Source organism: Euphorbia lathyris, chromosome 8, assembly GCF_963576675.1.
Source record: "Euphorbia lathyris chromosome 8, ddEupLath1.1, whole genome shotgun sequence".
Classification (NCBI taxonomy): domain Eukaryota; kingdom Viridiplantae; phylum Streptophyta; class Magnoliopsida; order Malpighiales; family Euphorbiaceae; genus Euphorbia; species Euphorbia lathyris.
Window position 1 is genome coordinate 5,765,297 of NC_088917.1, and position 21,944 is coordinate 5,787,240.

Consider the following 21,944-nt stretch of genomic DNA (forward strand, 5'->3'; position numbering starts at 1 on the left):
TCTCCGCTTGTCACTTCTCCTTCTCTGCCGCCTGTGGAGTCTTTCGCCCAGAGTCCGACAGATTTAATTTCTCAATCGCTGCCGTAGTGGGTTATTTCTGGGTCTGAGGGTTTCATGGGTTTTGTGAGGGTAGTTTTTGGGTAGTTTTACTTGGATATAGTTAGATTTTATTATTATTATTTATCATTTATTATTTATGTTATTATTAAGGCGCGTTTGGTATGTTACAGGATAGAGATAAAGATAAATGTTGGGATATAGTATAAATAAAAGATTGGAATAAAAAAGGATAATTGGAAATTATTATTCAATATTTATCTTGTGGGATAGGAATAGGAATAACATAATACATTTTACTATATTACGCCTATTTTTTTTTTTTGAATAAAGAATGAATTGAATTAATAAGAATCAGCCGCCAGGGCGTTACAAGCAAAGGGAGGAGGGCTGGTTACCCAAGCTCCACGATCAGACAAAGATCCCGCCGCTCGAGCTAAAGTATGAGCGACATGGTTCGCAGACCGTCTAATAAAATGAATTGAACAATTGTCTAACGAGTGTAAAAGTGTATAACAGTCTCCTAGAACAATTTCCAAAGGTGAGTTTGTGGTTGGTATACGTTTAAGGGCGTACACTAATAGCTGTGAGTTCGATTCTACCACCACATTTCCCCACGAGTTATCCTGAATCCACATTAGTGTTTCTCGACACGCTAAGGCTTTCGCCAGGAAAGGATCCCCGACACAGCCACTGTAGCCGTTGCCTGCTGCAACAAAACCTTCAGAATTTCGAGCCACAAAGTCGTACGTTGCGCTGCCCACTTCCGAAAATAGGGCCGTGTCAAAGTTGATCTTCAGTTCGTTGTTTACAGGCTTATTCCATCGGGTAGCAGCAGCACTAATCTGCAATTTTTTGACCTGTACCTGGGCAGCAGACCAGCACTCGTTCATCGATGCTGCTGTTGTGTACAAGACCATAGGAGATCCGCAATGGTTATTCCATACCGTGTCGTTTCTATTGCTCCACAGAATCCAGCATATCGTAGCTGCGAGTCCTAGCGATTCCACCGATTTGGTGGCCAGCAAATACATCCAGAATTCAGACAAGCTACTAAAATCATTACTCAAATCTCCCACCGGCGATTTAATCCATACCTGACGTGCAAACCCGCAAGATACCAGGGCGTGGAAGTTGTCCTCCTCATCTATCTTGCAAACTGGGCAGGTCGGGGGGACCACTATGTGTCGACGTTTTAGTGCAGAGAGCGACGGAAGGCAGTCAGAAAGTGCTCGCCATAACAGCTGTTTCACTTTCGGTATTGCTGATACCCGCCATAAACTTTGCCACCCTATCGACCCGTTCGTAGTGCCCTCATTCATCGAAGAGTTGAGCCATCTGTAACCAGCTCTTACGCAATAGTCACCTTTTGCTTCCAGACACCAACCCCACCCGTCTTCAATCGATCTTCTACTAAGGGGGGTCGCCATTATTTCCTGGCAGTCACGGGTAGTAAATAAGCCGTTAATCAATTCTACTTCCCATTCGCTGCCGTCTGCAGATTTCAGATCCCTCACCATATTCACATCAGTACCCGGCAGTCGACTACTCTCAACAAATGGGTTCGACTCGTCTCTGAGCCACGGATCACGCCACACATCGATTTGCTCTCCATTTCCAACTGTCCGTCTTGCCCCTGCTGTAACTATATGTTTCGCAGCCATAATGCTTCTCCATATAAAGCTCGGGTTAGCCGAGATTTCAGCCTCAAGGAAGGAAGAATTTGGATAGTAACGAGCTTTAAATACATGGGCAACCAGAGAATCGCTCTTTAGTAGTAAACGCCATCCTTGTTTTGCTAAGAGTGCTAAGTTGAAGTAATGAAGCTTTTTGAAACCCATTCCACCATATTTCTTTGGTCTGCACAGGCTATCCCATTTGAGCCAATGGACACCTCTACCTCCCTGACCTATCGAGCCCCACCAGAAGGAATTCATCATTTTTTCCAAATCTGATCATAGTAATTGTGGAATTAGAAACAGACTCATGACATAGGACGACAAAGATTGAAGAACTGATTTGATGAGGACTTCTTTACCCGCCTTAGATAAAAATTTGGTCTGCCAGCTGTTAATTTTTGCTTTTACCATATCCTCCACATATCTGAACACATCCATCATGCTTCTCCCTACAATACTTGGCAGCCCCAAGTACTTCCCTGGCGTCACTGTCAGCAATACCCCAAGGTCGGAGCTTACCGAGTTCTTTATAACCTCTGTACAATTACGACTAAAAGATATAGAAGACTTGGTGTAGTTTACCTTCTGACCCGAGGCTTTCTCATAGCGAGCCAGGCACTCCTTCACCTCCCTAGTCTCCTCGTGCGTTGCTCTAAAGAACAAGTAGCTATCATTTGTGAAGAAAAGGTGTGTGATAGGGGGTGCACCTCTTGCTACCGTACAACCATGTATTTGACCCCCCGATTCTAGATGAGAAAGGGACGCAGAGAGTCCTTCGGCACAGATGAGGAATAAAAAGGGCGAGATCGGATCACCTTGTCTGAGACCTCTAATTGGAGTAATAGGTCCAATGATATGGTCCCCGCTTGCTATGTGATACACAGGTTTGGTGACACACTGCATAACTAGTGAAATCCATTCCGGTGCAAAGCCCATTCTAACCATCATTTGTCGGAGAAAATCCCATTCTACACGATCATATGCTTTTGCCATGTCAAGCTTCAGAGATGCAAAACCCACTTTCCCTTGTGACTTCCTGTTGAGATAGTGATTAACCTCAAAGGCAAGCATAACGTTGTCTGATAGTAATCTACCGGGGATAAAGGCACTTTGGTTCTGAGAGATGATGTGATCCATAACTTTGCGTAGCCTGGTGGCAAGGACCTTTGACAGAATTTTGTAAATTACATTACACAGCGCAATGGGTCGAAGGTCAGTAGCCTGAACTGGCACCGCTTTTTTCGGGATTAGGATTAAAGTGGTGTCATTGATTTGTCTGGGATCGTACCTGAGTTAAGCCACTTTAGACATTCCCTAGTAACTTCTGTACCCACAATGTTCCAATTATGCTGGTAAAAACCGGGGTTGAATCCATCCGGCCCCGGGCTTTTGTATGGATGCATGGCAAACACCGCCGCCCGAACCTCCTCAGCCGTGAAGGGTTCTGTCAATGCCAAGTTATGGCTATCCGAGACTCGTGACTTTACTGTATCTATCACTGATTCAGTCTCGCATCCCTCTGATGTGAACAAGTTGTTGTAGTAATCCAGAAGCAATGTCTCCAATCCAGAATCCCAGTCTACCCAAACACCTGTGCTGTTCATTAGTCACGTCAGACAGTTCTTCCTCTTCCTGTTATTAGCTGCATCGTGGAAAAATTTAGAGTTAGAATCACCCGCTTGGAGCCACATCTTTTTTGCCCTTTGTTTCCAATATAGCTCCTGACATAACAGAAGCGCATCTAATTCCTTCCGAGGTGATAGGAGCAGTGTTTGAGCCTGTCTATCCACCCTCGCACGCAGCCTGGAAATTTTCTTGCGGTAAACTGCCAACCGTCGACGGAAGCTCAACCGGATCGACTCGCCCCAAAGTCTAAGCGCTTCACCGCACTGCTGTTGTTTATGAACCAGGTCCGTCGACCTACCTGCCGACCAGGCTTCGGTGATAGCTGCGACGCTGCCCTCTTCTTCCATCCAGGCATTCTCAAAACGAAAGCGATGCTGCTGTGGCGTGGCGGGTTGAACTGGCTTAAGTACCAGCGCCGAGTGGTCGGAGCTATGTGCTTCGATGTTAATAACCCAAGCCGACGGAAAGGCATCCATCCATGCCTTATTTGCAAAGGCCCAATCCAGTCTTTCCTCTACAAACCTTTCTGACCCTCTGCTTTTCTCCCAAGTAAAGGGATAGCCCTGCAATGCTAATTCTATCAACCCACTGTCTGCAATTGCTTGGCTGAAGCCTCTCAGCAGCGACGGAGGGTGGCGTGAGCCTCCTTGCTTATTCGAATGCAGAAGCATGTCGTTAAAGTCCCCAATCATGACCCAGGCACCTTGATGGTGCGAAGCTAGTCTTCTGATAGAATTCCAGGACTCAGCCCTCCTAGCTCTCTCAGGAAGCCCATAAAAACCGGTTAATCGATACTCCGGCAAACCTTGTACAGAAACAGAGACATCAATATAGTGGTGAGAGAAGCTGAGCAGCCTGACCGAACCTTTAGCCTTCCAGAATAAAGCTAAACCACCTCCCATATTAATTGGGTCCACAAAAAATAGGCCACCAAAAGCTAAGCGCCTTTTTAAGCGCTCAATCTTCACTCTATTACACTTAACTTCCATTAAGAAAACAAAATCGGGTCTACGATTGGACACTAAGTCCAGTAACATACGAACTGTGTGCGGATTACCCATGCCGCGACAGTTCCAGCTCAACACATTCATTGTCCGGGGTGGGCCTGAGAACCAGGTCCCACCTCAACATTTCCTAACAAGTTCTGCTTCAATTCTGATACCCGGTTCACATCAGATTTTGATCCCATACCATGGCCTGAAGCCTGACCGACTGTACTATTCCCATCCTGTCTTCTTCTCTTCGGCTCTGTCACAACGAAACCGTCGTCACTTTCTCCTTTTGAGTCGTTCAGTTTCCCTTTCTTACCACGACTGTTTGCGTCAGGTTGAGTAATATTTGCATGTGGATTCAGGGAGGCACTAGGTGCTGCTCCAGGGACGCCTAAAGGTGACGAGATCAGCCACTTAGACACAGGAGGGGTTAAGGTTCTGCGGGTTGGGGCCCTGAGCCAAGTTCCATACGCCCTCTCTACTGAGTCCGGATTCTGTACTTCCAGCAAGGCCACATAATACTTGTCCGGATGCCCAATCAGACCGCAGTAAAAGCAAAACAACGGCAGCTTCTCATATTTAAAGTTGACCCACGACACTTCTCCACCAGCCTTGCTAACTTTCAACTTCCTCTTAATTGGTTTAGTGACATCCATGGATACCCTGATGCGGATAATTGGTTTACTGAAGCTGTTGAAGTTGTTGGAATCAGATTCTAGGAACTGCCCTATATAATTGCCTATCCCCTGTGCTATCTTCTCTGAACGAAATCCAGATGGGACATCCCAAAGTTGGACCAAAAAGTCCGCATGAGTCAGAATAACAGAAAAAGGATCTACACCTTCCTCAATTCTACTTAACAGTAATAATTGTTGTTCAAAGGTCCATGGCCCCCCTCTGATCACTCTCTCCCTTTCCAGTGGGTGAAAAAACGTAAAACGGTAAAGGTTGGGGCCTACCTCTTCGATGAACAAGCCTTTGGAGGGTCTCCAAAGATCAGCCATGGTGTTTTTCATAATGGCTGTTTTGCAGTTTCTATCCGTCACGAATGTCCCAATAAGGCTCCAGGTCGGGGGCTGCACTTCCGGACCGAGGTCGTCATTGGATAGGATCAGACCTAAGTTCTGCTCGGAATCGAGAGTCAGGGCCGCACCTTGTGCTTCCAGAGCTTCCATGTTGGGTATTAGGCGAGGATGAGGTATTTTGAAGTGTAGGTGAGCACTAGTGATCAACAGCAATGGCGATATAGGTGCAAGGAGGGTATGCAAGGCGGCGGCACCGGTGATTGCTCGTCAATAGCGAGAGTTTTAATTGGTTTGGGACTCGTCAATAGCGAGAGTTTTTAATGTTTCTGCTTATATTATATTACGCCTACTTAAACTATATAATTAGGGTTTCATCTTATTGAAATTGTAGATGTTTATTCCACCATTTATACCACACGTGAATTTTGGATTTTTTTTATCACTATTCCACCCCATTTATCCCACATAACAAACACTTAGAGGGCGTTTTGTATTTGATAGAACAGAGATGAAGATAAATTGTGGGATTGAGATAAAAATAAAAAAATTGAGATAAAAATAAAAATATAATAGTTGTGAATTATTATTCCATGTTTGTTTAGTGGGACAGAGATAAGGATACAATAATATATTTTATTATATTAATCTTAATTAAGTTATATAATATTGATTTGGGGGATAAGATAGACTTTTCCATCCCATTAATATTATATGAGACCTCCTTATACCACATCCGTTAGGCATAAGATACGAAGGATAAACTCTTATCCTTCCATATATATCCTCACCCAATCTCTAAAACAAACATTTGATAAATGAAATTTGGATTTTTTTTATTCTAATTCCACCTCATTTATCCCTCGTAACAAATACTCCATTATTGTAACTATATTTTAAAAAATTTGAAAAAGAAACTCTGTGATTAACTTATATGTATTTTGTTAGTTACACTCAATATTCTAGACATACTTGCTATTTTATTTAGAAGCTTATATTTGAATACCAGTAAAACCAGTTTGTTTTTTATTTTCTTTTTATTTTATAATTTTCCATAGATAATGGCTAAAATTGATAAAGTTAGATTTACACCATTTTATATAGATCTGACAATTATCATGTTCGAGTCATGTTCATATCGTGTCATTTCTGGTTCATGTCAAAAAGAGTAAATCCAAATCTAATCTAAAAATTTTCATGCTACAATCGTGGGGTAAATTACATACGTGGTGTATAACCTTTACCTATTTTCACACTTTAGTGTACAAAAAAAAAAATCACACTAAACTGTACAACTGTTAGGTGACTTCCCACTAAAATATACAACCGGTTTTTGTGACCAGTCAACGCTGGTCAAAGTTGCCACCTCAACACTTTTAAACTCCTAACAAATTAATGTGGCGCCCACCTAATGTTAAATAACTAGTTTACTCTTATATTTTCTTTTATTCTTTTCTATATAATATTTATCTTCTCGCCTAATTATTTCTTCTCTCTCCTAATTCCATCGTCTTTGTTGGTCACGTGTAATGTAATAGGATTAGTTCTAAGGGGGGTTAGGAACTAATATGACTTTTTAAGATTAATTATGCTGACTTAATTAAATGTTTAAATAACTTCACTCAGTTTTGGTCAGCAAGACTGAGTGTGATGTAAGATAGCTTTAGTCAGAGGCTAACTAGAACTGTTTCACTTGTGAGTTGGGAAATAACGCTTAAGGCCAGCTTCCAACTCAGCACTCAAATTACTCAGCGTCGGCTTATACAAATTATATACTGAGTAATTTAAGCAACACACACACACACACACACACACACATATATATATATATATATATATATATATATATATATATATATATATATATATATCAAGAGAAGGGTTAGAGATTACTCAACAGTCTTATCCTGGTTCGGCCTCACCGCCTACGTCTAGTCCCCAGAATCCTTCCGGGCTTTTTCAATCCACTACTGAGCTCTTTAAAGGTAGAGCACAAACCGTTTACAAAGCAATTGAGTATGCAAGAGTACCGTCCTCTATTCGTCTACTCAACCCTACTGAGCGCGATAACCGAATACTCAAATTTTCTCTATCGCTGAGTACTAAAACCGAGTACTCACCTTCACTCTCTCAACCTTTATAATTGATACAAGATTTGTTCTCTCAAACGAAGAACACTTTAGATGAATACAAATTCACTCTAGACTTTTACACAGAGATTGGATTTGGGTGTAAGAACTTGCTTTTTCTATTTAGACAGCTTCTATTTTGGATTTTCACTCTTGTGAAGATTTGCTTTTATGTCTGTGCTTTCTTGTAGTTCGGCCAAAGATCCAAGTGATGAGCTTGTCCTTTTATAGTAAAATCTGAAGCTTCAATCATTTGAATTCGGACATATCCATTGAATTCAAACGGTCTTCTTGCGTCATTCATTGGTGAGCATTCAGATTTACAGGCCAATCATGTCGTCTGAATTTAGCAAGCGCCAAGCTTGCCAGTTTCGTCTTCTTGCGTCAGGTTTCGTCTTCTAGCGCCAGGTTTGTCTTCTTGCAAAACGCCAGTTGATCTATGCGTCTCAAAAAGGTCTCTTGGCGTAATTCCGAGGCTTCTGAATTGGTGCAGACCTTTGTTGGGCCTTGTCTTTTAGTTAATGGATCATTGGTGCTGTCCTGACGAACACTCAGCTTGACTTAATTGACGTTGCCTTTGATCTTTATCTTTATCGGAGACTGAGTACCATTCTACTCAGCGTCTTTGGTCAGCTTCGTCTTCAAGCGTTAGTTCTGAAGAAGACTTTTCTTTTATGATGTTGAGTTGTGTTCTACTCAGCTTCTGTGGCTCATGCTGACTTCGTTCTGTTTTACTTTTTATTCCTGTTCTTATTAATTATTATACTCAACATTGAACAAACATATTAGTACAATTAAATCAAAGCACTTAAATTTAATTATCTTAATCATGGGATTAACTTAAATCATTTTGTCAAATCAAAATCATGTGGAAATGTGTTTCAACAAACTCCCCCATTTTGATGTTGGCAAAAGTATTTAATTGTGGAACTCAGCATTGAAGTTCCCCATGATTGTTTTACCTTTTATACTTCTGAAGTTACTCCCTCGTAAGGGTTGCATCTATTGACTTAAATTAACTCTAAACCTTCTAAGATTTAATCGAGTGAAATTAAGACATGCCTTTACTGACTTAGTTCAATTCTAGACCTTCCAAGATCTAATTCAGATGAGCCTAGGTCAGCTTTCAGAAGTTGGTCAATTTCTTGGAACATATATTTATTACTCAGTGTCGCATATAGGTATTAGAGTTGTGTGCTAAGTATGTTTTACTTGTATATTCCTTATGTTCACAAGATTTAATTTGTTGTTCAATGAGTAATTAAGTATGACAGATCAGCATATAAGCATAAGTAAGCATCGCATAAAAATAGTCAGTTTTGGATAAAGGATGCATATATATATATATATAGTCAGCACAACAAAATAGAACACGCCATATATAAAGTTACAAGTCATAAACTAAGACTATTTCTAATCTAATGCTTTATGTTGACTTGAACTTGGTTAGATTTGCCCTTGCCCTTGGCTGTTCTGTGTTGCTGACTTGGGTTGGTCGGGTCAGTAGAAGTTGAACCGGGCTTCTATTGAGTGCCGCTAGCTGGCTTAGATATCTCCCCCATTTTCTGCTGAGTTCCAGCAGCTTGCTTTGTTCGTTCTTTCTCCCCCGTTTTGCCAGCATGGAGAAGAAGGAGCATAGAAGATTCCCTATTGAACAGGACGAGTCAGTTTGGATGAGTACAGTTGCAGTTGACTCGTACTCTCCCGTAGACCTTGGAAGACCTGCATGCCATCGGCCATACTTGAAGCGGGGATTTTAATATTGGCACTGAGCATACTAAGTAAGTACTCTTGAGATTTCTCGATCCAAATAATCGATTCTGTCATCCGGGCATAGGATTGATGATACATCCTGAGCAGCACAGTATCATATGACTGACGCTGAGTATTTGTGTGTCGGACTTGCGCAAGTGTGGATTGCGTGCATTTCAGAATCTCATTAGTCTTGACCTGGTCAGTGTCCATTTCCTCTTTGCTCAAGTTTAGTAGTCGAATGGCTTCACCAATCTGTTCGATGGAGCATTGAGAGGAGGAGGAGATAAGGTCACGAGCTCCAGTCAGCTCAGAGGTCAGCTGGGAGAATAGATGATTGACCTCAGCAGAGGTTGCAGATGTTGAGTTCGCAGCTGATAAGGTATTGAGTTGACCTTGGATGGAGTTCATATGGTTCACCATCATCAGCTGGAGTTCAGCTAGCTTCATTATGGACTCTTGCTTGGGCTGTTGAGATACAAAGGATGTCATGACCCTCATCAAATCTTTGAGACCCTTGATTTCGGTCAGAAGTTGAGTGACAGAGGATATTTGGGTTGGCTCAGTAGGAACAGGCCCAACAGCATTGGCGTGAGTTTGATGAATATCCTGAAGTAGAGCTTGAGCTGAGTCGATGACTTTTCTTCCAGACTCAGAAGCATTCAGATAGGCATAGGAATCATCAATGTTTTGCTCAGGGGCCGGAATCGTGGCAGCATCGGATGGAGGAGGTGTTGGGTGCGGGGAAGTGGAGGTGCCAGCTTGGTCAGCAGCTGCACTTGTATCCAAGTCGGCAGCAGGGGCTGACTGATTTTCATTCTGCTTTGTAGGAGTAGGAAGAGGTGGATCAGCAGAGTTATTGACTTGTTCAGTGTCGGTATGAAGTTGAGTAGATTTTGGAGGTTGAGGCAACTCAGAACTGTCTTGAGCAGGAGTTTCCTTTGCTAGCTCGTTTGGTTGAGCAGCATAGACTTCGAGCACTTTCTCAGTGGAAGGATGAGCAGCGATGTCGGCAGAGATTTACCCTTTAGGGACTGTTGGGTCGGTTTGTTCCTCAGCTCGAGAGGTAGAGGCTTGTTTTTCTTTGATTTGATCCGGAGTTGGTTCAATGACGTTGGTGAAGAACTGGAACTGAAGTCCGGTCAGGTCTGTGATTGGATCTTTGAGTGGGGAGTCATCCAACAAATCGATAAGGTTGGCCTTTTGAGCTTTGCGTTTGAGACGCTTGTCCGTACTGTCCTTAGGAGTTTTGGTTGGTGGAGTAGGATCAGCAGGAATAGACTCAAGGGACTCAGATGAGGAGTTGAGGTCAGTATCAAGGCCTTTCACAACATTGTCCTTCACTAGTGACTCAACGGGGTTCACAGCTTGTTGAACATCAACTGGTTTACTTTGCTCAGCATGACCCATCATGTCAGCATGAGGCTGATCCTCAGTATGTCCTTGTTCTTCCTCCTGATCAGTAGGAGTCTTCTCAAGATCAATTTCTTGACTCCGTACAAAGTGTGATTCCTTGGTAATCACAAAGTCAAGTGGAGGAGCGTCAAGTGGCTTTAGCCCATAAGTTTTCTTCCTCTTGAAAGGCTAATCTGGTGTCTCCTCACTTTCTTCCTCAGGCTCAACTTGCCTTTTCTATTTCTCCGCTGACTTAGGTTCCCCTTGACCTTGCTCAGCAGCAGCTTTCTTTGCACTAGAGATTATCCGAAGTTTCCTCGGAGCTGTGTTAATGTCTTTTGCGAATTGGTTAGCTTTCCGCTTTTTTTCCTATCTAGTGCGGTCAGCGGGTTCCTTCTCAACCATTACCTTCTTCCCTTCCTTGGTCGGCACATCTTGTGCTTCTTCAACCATATTATCCCCTTCTTCATTTTCATCAACGGGATCTTCTTCAACCATAGCTCCCTTTCCTTTCTTAGGCTTAATGGGTTGGTTGTAGGCTAAGCCGAACAGTACTGTTACGGTGATTTCTGTACCCGAAATCTCAATTTCCTCTACTATGCTGACCTTGTGATCCTGAAGTATCCTGGTGATGAGAGAGCCTATCCTGAGTGACCCGGTACTTCGTTGGAACGCGCCGATGAGAAAGACGGGCATGTTGAGTGGCTTATAGTTCAGCATGTGCCAGATGAAACACTGCTCAAAGTTAGAAGCTAATGAGGAGGAGGTGACTTTGGGGAATAGGAAGTTGGTCAGGATGTAGTGAACCATTTTCTGAGGCTGAAGTGCTGGCAATTTCTCCTTTGTGGTTCTTTGGTTTACAAAACTCAACAGGGTAAGTAATGCGCAAATAATCGTTCGTGGATCTGAGTTCTGATCCTGTTGCCTTCAGCTTTAGCAGTTTAGCGAGATAGGATGGAGTGATCGTGATGTCCTTATTTTTGACCTTGGTGACTAAATGGTCAACATCATTTTCGGCAACTTTGAGGTTTGTGTAGAATTCCCTCACTAACTGTGGATAAGTGGTTCTAGGGAGAGAGAAGAGTTCCGTCCAGCCGTTTTTGGAAATCCACTCGCAAAAGGGTTTCTCAGCTTTTACGAAGCCTTCAGAGAACCAATGGGAATGGACGACTTTATAGTTCTTTACGCTTTTGTATACTAGGAGGAATACCTTCTCCTTAGGCTGCTTGTTCTTCTTCTTTCTTGACGGAATTGCTTGGTCAGCTTGGGGGTTTTTGCTAGGAGTGTTGACCTTGGATTGGTCATGCTGACCAGGGTTTTGTTCGCGAGACTCTGTGGAAGTCTCTTCATATTCCTGCTCAGCAAGAGACGGAGGATTTACATCGGAGCGATTATCATCGTATTGCTCGTCGGAATAGTTCTGAGAATCGTCAGACATGTTTTCTTGAGGATTTTTGAGAGAGTTTAGAGGATTTGGGATTTGAGAGAGAGAAATCGAATGCCAAAGATTTCAAACGTAAAGAGAATTTAGTGGGAAATCATCCACTATTTATAGTCGTTTTGAATTGATCTGATAGGTCGGAATGGCGGTTTCACCTCGAGTTGATCAATCGACCGTTATCTCTGGCATTTATGACACAGTCGGTGCATGTGTTTTCTATTTATTATGCTTACATCATCCTAGGTGGCTATTTAACGCGCATGCTAGCATTTATTGTGCAAGTGGCTTCACTCAGTATCTAGAATACTAATCGTCTTGAAGTTCTGAGTGCTTAGTTTTACGTAGAATGGATTTTAGCATGCATAGTAACTCAGCTCCTAGTAACCACACAGTATGTATGTCTACCTAGCATATCGTTCATATTTGCTCAGCATGCAATAGTTATTTTTTAAGCAATAATCACTCAGCATATAATAATCACTCAATATTCATTTAAGCGCAGAAATCTATTGAAGAGGATTAGACATACCGATAGCTTCCCTTAGTATGCAAAACTGCTCACGAGCCAACGGCTTCATAAAGATATCCGCAAGCTGTTCATGTGTTGGAACATAGGTCAGCTTGATCTCACCCTTGAGTATATGGTCTCTGATGAAGTGATGTCTTATGCTGACATGCTTCATCTTGCTGTGTTGGATTGGGTTTTTAGATAAGTCAATGGCACTCTTGTTGTCGCATTTGACTTCGATTGTTTTTGTTTGCACTCCATAATCCTCTAGATGTTGCTTTATCCATAGGACTTATGCCACACAGCTTCCAGCATCAATGTACTCAGCTTCAGTTATTGACAGGGCCACTGACGATTGCTTCTTACTGAACCAAGACATTAGACAGCTTCCAAGGAAGTGACATCCTCCTGAGGTGCTTTTACGCTCCAACTTGTCTCGTCCATAGTCAGCGTCAGTGTATCCGATGAGTGTGAAGTCATTTGTGTTTGGATACCATAAACCTGCATTAACTGAGCTTTGCAAATATCTAAAAATTCTTTTGACAGCTATATAGTGAGATTTCCTGGGGTTAGCTTGATATCTCGCACAATAACATACTGAGTACTGAATGTCTGGCCTACTAGCAGTTAGATAAAGTAGAGAGCGAATCATACCTCGATATAACTTGCTGTCTACTGACTTATCTTTCTCATCAGCACAAAGCACAGTGTCAGTACCCATTGGGGTAGATATGGGCTTACATTCTTCCATATCAAACTTCTTCAGTATTTCTTTGGTATACTTGGTCTGACTAATGAAGATGTCATTCTTCCCTTGCTTAATTTGAAGTCCAAGAAAGAAGTTGAGTTCGCCCATCATTGACATCTCGAACTCAGTCTGTATCTGTTTACTAAATTCCTTGCACATAGATTCATTAGTAGCACCAAAGATTATATCATCTACGTATATTTGTGGCAGTAGGATATCTTTCCCCTTTTTCTTAATGAATAAGGTTGTGTTAGCTTTACCTCTGACATAGTTCCTGGTCAGCAAAAAACTGGTCAACCTTTCGTACCAAGCACGTGGTGCTTGTTTCAGGCCGTACAGGGCCTTTTTGAGTTTATAAACGTGGTTTGGAAATTTTGGATCTTCAAACCCTGGAGGCTGACTAACATATAACTCTTCGTTTATAACTCCATTAAGAAATGCACTCTTGACATCCATTTGGAATAGTTTAAAGTTCATGAAGCTAGCATATGCACATAATATTCTTATAGCCTCTAACCTAGCTACGGGTGCAAAGGTCTCATCATAGTCAATGCCTTCTTGCTGACTGTAGCCCTGAGCTACGAGTTTGGCTTTGTTCCTAACTACGTTACCTTGTTCATCTATCTTATTTCGAAAGACCCATTTAGTTCCTATGGTTTTTTTATTCCTAGGTTTTGGCACTAAATCCCATACCTCATTTCTCTTGAATTGATCAAGCTCTTCTTGCATCGCATTGATCCAGAATTCGTCGTGCTCAGCTTCGGTGAAGTTCTTTGGTTCATGAACTGAGACGAATGCAACATTACTGAGATATCTCCTAAGGTGATTTCTTGTCATCAGGTTGTTCTCAGCAGCATCAAGAATGGACTTCTCCGAGTGTCCTCTTGGAATCTTGATCTCTTTGGGTAATATTGAGTTTTCAGGAGCAGGTGTTTCAACAATCTTTGCAGTTTTAGATTGGTCAGCAAAGGTAATTTCAGGTTCATTTTTACCTTTGGTCAGCTCGTGTGGTAATGACTCAGCGGCTCCATTTTGGTCAGCGGAAGCTGAGCATGGGTCATCTTCGGCAGATTGACTTGACTTTCCGGCAGGATCAATTTTATCGAACTCAACATGTACAGACTCTTCTACAACCTGAGTTCGTTTATTGAACACCCTATATGCTTTACTATTAGTTGAGTATCCTAGAAAGATCGCTTCGTCAGCTTTAGAGTCAAACTTGGCAAGGTTGTCTTTCGTATTGAGTATAAAACATTTACAACCAAAGGCACGAAAATATCCAATGTTGGGTTTTCGTCCTTTCCAAAGTTCATAGGGGTTTTTCTTAAGTATAGGTCTAACTAGAGCCCTATTGAGTATATAGCACGCTGTGTTGACAGCTTCACCCCAGAAATACTTTGGAAGCCTATTCTCACTCAGCATTGTCCTAGCTATTTTGACTAAGGTTCTGTTCTTCCTTTCAACTACCCCATTTTGTTGAGGAGTTCCAGGAGCAGAAAAATTGTGGTCAATGCCGCTGACTTCATAGAATTCATCAAACTGTTGGTTTTTGAATTCTCCGCCATTATCACTTCGGATGTGAGCTAATTTTAAGTCTTTGTCATTTTCAAGTTTTCTAATCAGTGTTGAAAACATCTCAAAGGCTTCATCCTTGCTACTCAGCAAGATGACCCAAGTATACCGAGAGAAATCATCTACAATGACCAAGGAAAATCTCTTACTGCCCAAGCTGAGTGGCTGGACAGGTTAAAAAAGATCCAAGTGTAGTAATTCCAATGGATGCTTGGTTGAGACAATATTTTTACTTTGAAAAGACTTTTTGGTTTGTTTACCTTGCTGACAAGCATTGCATAATTGATTGTTGAGCGATTTTCGCAAGTGCACGGTATACGCTTGTAGTAATAAAAGATATCGAACCCACAAGGAACGCTTTTTAACTAAAACTTATTTTAATTCAGTTTTATTCACGTCTTTAGGTTTAACTTAAGAAAATCGTTTAATTGATTGTATTGGTTTGGATTAATTAGGATTAGATGAGAATATTATATTGAACTTAGAGTACAGATCTGTCTTGAGATTTTGATTACAAGACAGACGCTTCCGTATTTGGAATAAATCAAAGGTATAAAACTTATTTTCATTAAGCAAAGAAAGCAACTATAACTTTGGTAAGATTATGAATATGAAATAACATAAGAATTTATGCAATTAAATGGCTTTGAACCGTAGAAATCTCTCTGGGTCGGAGCAGATTTCTACCTTAATCAAATTAGTATTTTATATCCGATAAGCCGTGGTCACGATCATATCTTCCGTAAAAACTAATTCTTTCAAGTGTTCAACAAAGTTTCTTTATAAATATGATTGTATAAAACGTTTTAATAAAAACACCAATTTATCATTTTGAAAATCATTTTGTCAGAACAATATCAAAATAACAACAGGAAGAATGTATTGTATAAAATAAATATATTATTAGTGAATTGTGAATCTTCACAAGTTAACAGAGAGACCGGGCAGTCCACTACCAGAATGAAAACTTGTCTCTGATCAACCTTTGAAACTAAACTAATACTACTGTGTTTATAACTAATCTAATAACAACTTGTGTACATCAAGTTTGTTTATACAGAAATGTAAACTAATCTGACTCATTTCTGAGTCAGAGTTTCTTCAACATAATAACAACTCTCTAATTTCTCTAACTATTTCCCCCTTAGCCAACAACATTGATTTCTGAAATGGATCACTTATTTATAGTTGGTGAAGGGTTGTAATTGAAGGGTCGTGTCCGCTGGTGAAGGGTCGTTTTTATCCAAACGAACAGACGCGTTTTTTGGATTTAAACATGTGAAAACTATGCAGAATTCTTCGCTGTCTCATATGAGATTCCGATAATCTCAGTCGCGACAGGGGGCATAGGAGAAAGCTGAAAACTTCGAATTTCCAGTGACTGGCATCAGCGTGTCGCGACTGAGATTCTGAAAATCTCAGTCGCGACATGGGCATTCTTCCCCGTCTCTCGGCTGCTTCTCATCTCCTTGAGTCGGTCTTCTGATTAATACGTATTTTTGGCACGTAACTTAGGTTTTTCCCTCGTTTTAGCTCCTATTTGGATTTAACCAAATAATTAAGTACCTTGCATCAAAGAAGTAAATAAAGACGTAAAAGTACTCTAAATGAATATAATTAGCACAATTTTAATGTAAATTTAATGTATTTATATATGATATTTTAGGTATATTTTGGGCTTAACATTGATCTTTCTCAAATCTAAGTTTGGGCAAACCCTCAGTTAATTGCTTTCTTGCTAATTTGGCAAGGAGGTCCATGCTTACATGACCAAGTCTCCTATGCCATAGCCAAGAATTATCTTCCTTTGACACTAAACATATATTTTTTGAAAACTTCTTTTTTAAACTCAGCATGAAGACATTGTCAACACGAGGGGCAGTTAAAATCAAATCATTTGTTTTTCCCTCGAGTATCCGACATTCAGTGGCATCAAATACAACCTTTCTACCGTTGTCACACAGCTAAGCCACGCTCAATAGATTATATTTAGGACCCCTGACTAGGGAGACTGACTCAATAGTAGGATTTCCTCCGATAGTACCTGATCCTACTATCTTACCCTTTTTATTGTCTCCAAAACTTACATTTCCACCTTGTTTATGCACAAGTGTGATGAACTGAGTTTCATCACCAGTCATATGCCTCGAGCATGCGCTGTCAATGTACCATAGCTTTGACTTCTCCGCGCACCTCAGGCTCACCTGCAATTTAAACTATTCATCTTTAGGTACCCAATTCTTTTTGGGTCCTCATTGGTTAGCATGAACAAGTGAAGCATCATATTTTATTTTGTGACGGCATACATTTATGGTGTGGCCATCTTTACCACAATAGTCATAAAAAATTACCCTTTGAGGGTATTTCCTCTTTTGTTCAGCACGATGGTGCTGAGCATACCAACACACATTTATAGTGTGTCCTCTTTTTCCACAACAGTCACACTGACTGTTCTGCTGAGTGTACTGTCTATGCTGACCAGTACCTTGATACTCAGCATTTGGATAGAACCTTTTCTTAGCCGATGTACTCAGCTGGTTCTGTATAGATGTGATGTCCTTTCTCAGCTTCTTAGAGTCTGATTGGACTTCCGAGACAAACCGATGCATGATTTTTAGATTTTCATCTTGCCTGGTATTGTCTTGGAGCAGATGTCGGAGGTCACTCAGTTTGACCTCTTCAATCTCATCACATCGCCTGCTGAGTGCTCTTATTTTCTTATTACACTTTTTCTTCAGTGTATAGAGATCACTCAGGGCATTAACCATTTCATTTCTGAGCAGAAGAATAAATGTTACCTCATTGGAGTGTTCCTCTTGGTCAGATCCATTTGAGAGGTCAGCTTGCTCAGAACAGCAGTGGTCAGCAGATTCGTCAGCCATGAAACATATGTTTGCTAACTCAGTGGCATCAGCTTCTGATGAGGTTGACTCATCACTATCGCTCCATGTTGCCACCATTGCTTTTCTGCTACCTTTCTTTTCTTTCTTCAGAGTGGGACAGCTTGATTTAATGTGCCCAGTTTGATGGCATTCAAAGCAAGTGACAGGTTTCGAGCTGTCCTTCTTGTGTCTGCTGTCGCTGGACTCAGCTTTGTATTTATCGCTTCTTCTGAATGGCCTTTTGCTGTTCTTGTCATTCTTTCTGAATAGCTTCTTCATCTTTCTAGTGAACATGGCCATCTCCTCATCATCTGATGAGTCACCTTCTGTTGAGTCAGCTTTCATGACAAGAGATTTTTGCTTCTTGTCCTCTGACTTTTCTTTAGCTTCAAAATTCTTCATGGAGATCTCGTGGGTCAGCAGAGATCCTATGAGCTCATCATATTTGTATGTGGTCAGGTCCTGAGCTTCTTCCACAGTTGTTTTCTTAGCTTGCCAGCTCTTGGGAGACTTCGTAAGATTTTCTTCACTTGTTCTTCTTCTGTGAAGTTCTTGCCGAGTCTCTTAAGCTCGTTTATGATATTGGTGAACCTTGAGTTCATCTCAGAGATGTCTTCATTCTCGTTCATCTCAAACAGCTCGTATAGTCTCATGTGTTGATTCACCTTGGACTCATTGACCTTGTTGGTTACTTCATAGGTCACCTCCAGCTTCTTCCAGATTTCCTGTGCTGACTCACAACCTGAAATTTTGTTGTACTCTGCAGCATCTAACGCACAGTGAAGCATATTGATAGCCGAAGCATTATTTTGCAATTTTTTAAGGTCATCTTCTATCCACTCAGTCTCACTTTTAACAACTTTCTCGTTGTTTACAATTTTGTAAGGAACAAACGGGCCTTGGACTATTGCAAGCCATGCACTCATGTTTGTTGCCTGAATAAAAAATTTCATCATGTTCTTCCAAAATGTATAATTTGACCCGAAGAACAAGGGAGGCCGACTAATAGATAGTCCCTCAGGGAGTATTTGTGTTGTTTGATTTCCTAGAAGGAAACGAGTGCTGTTCTCACCATTTACAGGGATCAGTTCATGATAGTTTTATCTTTGAGTAGTGAGCTATTAGGCTTTGATACAACTTGTTGGTCCCGTGTAATGTAATAGGATTAGTTCCAAGGGGGGGGGGTTAGGAACTAATATGACTTTTTAAGATTAATTATGCTGACTTAATTAAATGTTTAAATAACTTCACTCAGTTTTGGTCAGCAAGGATGAGTGTGATGTAAGATAGCTTTAGTCAGAGGCTGACTATAACTGTTTCACTTATGAGTTTGGAAATAACGCTTAAGGTCAGCTTCCAACTCAGCACTCAGATTACTCAGCGTCGACTTATACAAATTATACACTGAGTAATTTAAGCAAGCAACACATACATATATATATACTCAAGAGAAGGGTTAGAGATTACTCAACAGTCTTATCCTGGTTCGGCCTCACCGCCTACGTCCAGTCCCCAGAATCCTTCCGGGCTTTTTCAATCCACTACTGAGCTCTTTAAAGGTAGAGCATAAACCGTTTACAAAGCAATTGAGTATGCAAGAGTACCGTCCTCTATTCGTCTATTCAACCCTACTGAGCGCTATAACCGAACACTCAGATTTTCTCTACCGCTGAGTACTAAAACCGAGTACTCAGCTTCACTCTCTCAACCTTTACAATTGATACAAGATTTGTTCTCTCAAACGAAGAACACTTTAGATGAATACAAATTCACTCTAGACTTTTACACAGAGATTGGATTTGGGTGTAAGAACTTGCTTTTTCTATTTATACAGCTTCTATTTTGGATTTTCACTCTTGTGAAGATTTGCTTTTCTGTCTGTGCTTTCTTGTATTTCAGCCAAAGATCCAAGTGATGAGCTTGTCCTTTTATAGTAAAATCTGAAGCTTCAATCATTTGAATTCGGACATATCCGTTGAATTCAAGCGGTCTTCTTGCATCATTCATTGGTCAGCATTCAGATTTGTAGGCCAATCCTGTCGTCTGAATTTAGCAGGCGCCAGGCTTGCCAGTTTCATCTTCTTGCGCCAGGTTTCGTCTTCTAGCGCCATGTTTGTCTTCTTACAAAACACCAGTTGATCCATGCGTCTCGAAAAGATCTCTTGGCGTAATTTCGAGGCTTCTGAATTGGTGCAGACCTTTGTCGGGCCTTGTCTTTTAGTTAACGGATCATTGGTGCTGCCCTGACGAACACTCAGCATGACTTAATTGACGTTGCCTTTGATCTTTATCTTTATCGGAGACTGAGTACCATTCTACTCAGCGTCTTTGGTCAACTTCGTCTTCAAGCGTTAGTTCTGAAGAAGACTTTTCTTTTATGATGATGAGTTGTGTTCTACTCAGCTTCTGTGGCTCATGCTGACTTCGTTCTGTCTTACTTTTTATTCCTGTTCTTATTAATTAATATACCCAACATTGAACAAACACATTAGTGCAATTAAATCAAAGCACTTAAATTTAATTGTCTTAATCATGGGATTAACTTAAATCATTTTGTCAAATCAAAATCATGTGGAAAGGTGTTTCAACAGTCTTCACCACTACGATGTTCACGAGATTTCACCTGAATTCTAAAAAACCTTAGGTAATCTTATTATTGAATGGCAGAATCATGGGAGTGGTTTTGGTAAATATTCTTTCTTGGAACTGAGTCTCTGTGTTTTTCATAAGTTCAAAAAGATCCATCACCACCGAAGAGATCGATTTGAAAATCAGCTTTCAGATCAAATGCATGCTATTGAAATCTCATATTTTCCTCTAATCACCTCTTGAAAAGCTTTGACTGGTTTAAGGTTTGAGAGCAGAAGCGGATCTTGTGGAACGATGATGGCTAATTAGCATAGCGTTCTTTCCTTCGATTTGCAAGCTCTTATGGATATGGACCTTTTGCAAAGACGTTTCATTTTCTTCTAGATTTCGCTCGATGCCACTTGATTTTGAGTTTGCAGGAGCGTTCCGTCTTTGATAAGTCACCAGAGAAGATGATAGAGAGCAATTAAAATTAAACCTCGGTGTCTTTGAATTGCAATTATACTTGAGTAACTAAAATTATTTAATGGGTGAAAAATTCAGAGATTATTGAAACCTTTTTAGAGAGAGAAATGATAGAGGGAGGAGTGATAGAGAAGGCGTAGAGAGAAAAATGGCCAAGAGAGGGGTTGAAGGAAGAAGACGATAGCATTTTAGCAATTCTATAAGGAATAAGACTATTTTATTAATTCATGGGTCCCACCTTTTTTAATGCTACAATGAATTTTTTTGAGGTGGCAACATTGACCGATCACAAAAATCGGCTGTACACTTTAGTGTGAATTTTTTTTGATTGTTCACCTAAGTGTGAAAATAGGTAAATGTTGTACACCACGTATGTAATTTACCCCACAATCGTGTTAACCTATTCGGATTAGTGTCGATTTCGTGTTGTGTTTTCGGGTTACATGTAATTATGTTATGTATATATATTAATGATAACTTTTAAAAATATAAGAAAATAGGCTTAATACATCATTTGCCCCCTGAACTTGTCCAAAATAGTTGATTGGCCCCCTGAACTTTCAAAGTGTCTCGATAGCCCCCTGAACTTGCATAAAATGTTCAGTTAGCCCCCTGAACTTGCGTAAAATGTAATCAATTAATCATTCGATTGTAAAAAAATAAGTCAAATGCGAAAGATATGTTGCACGTGCCTTAGAATGTTATTACATACTTCACAAAATAGATTAAAATATGTTAAAAAAGATTTTCTTACTTATTCAACTATAAAACGTTGTCTTCTCTAATATTAAAATCGCATACTCCAACCTTGGTTGTTTTACTTTTTTTAAGATGCGTGCAACATATCTTCCGCATTTAACTTATTTTTTTACAACCGAGTGATTAATTGATTACATTTTATGCAAGTTCAGGGGGCTAACTGAACATTTTATGTAAGTTCAGGGGGCTATTAAGACACTTTGAAAGTTTAGGAGGCCAATCAACCATTTTGGACAAGTTCAAGGGGCAAATGATGTATTAAGCCAAGAAAATATGATACTATTTTAAATACTTTATATCATTTTTACATTAGTATGTTAACACTAAC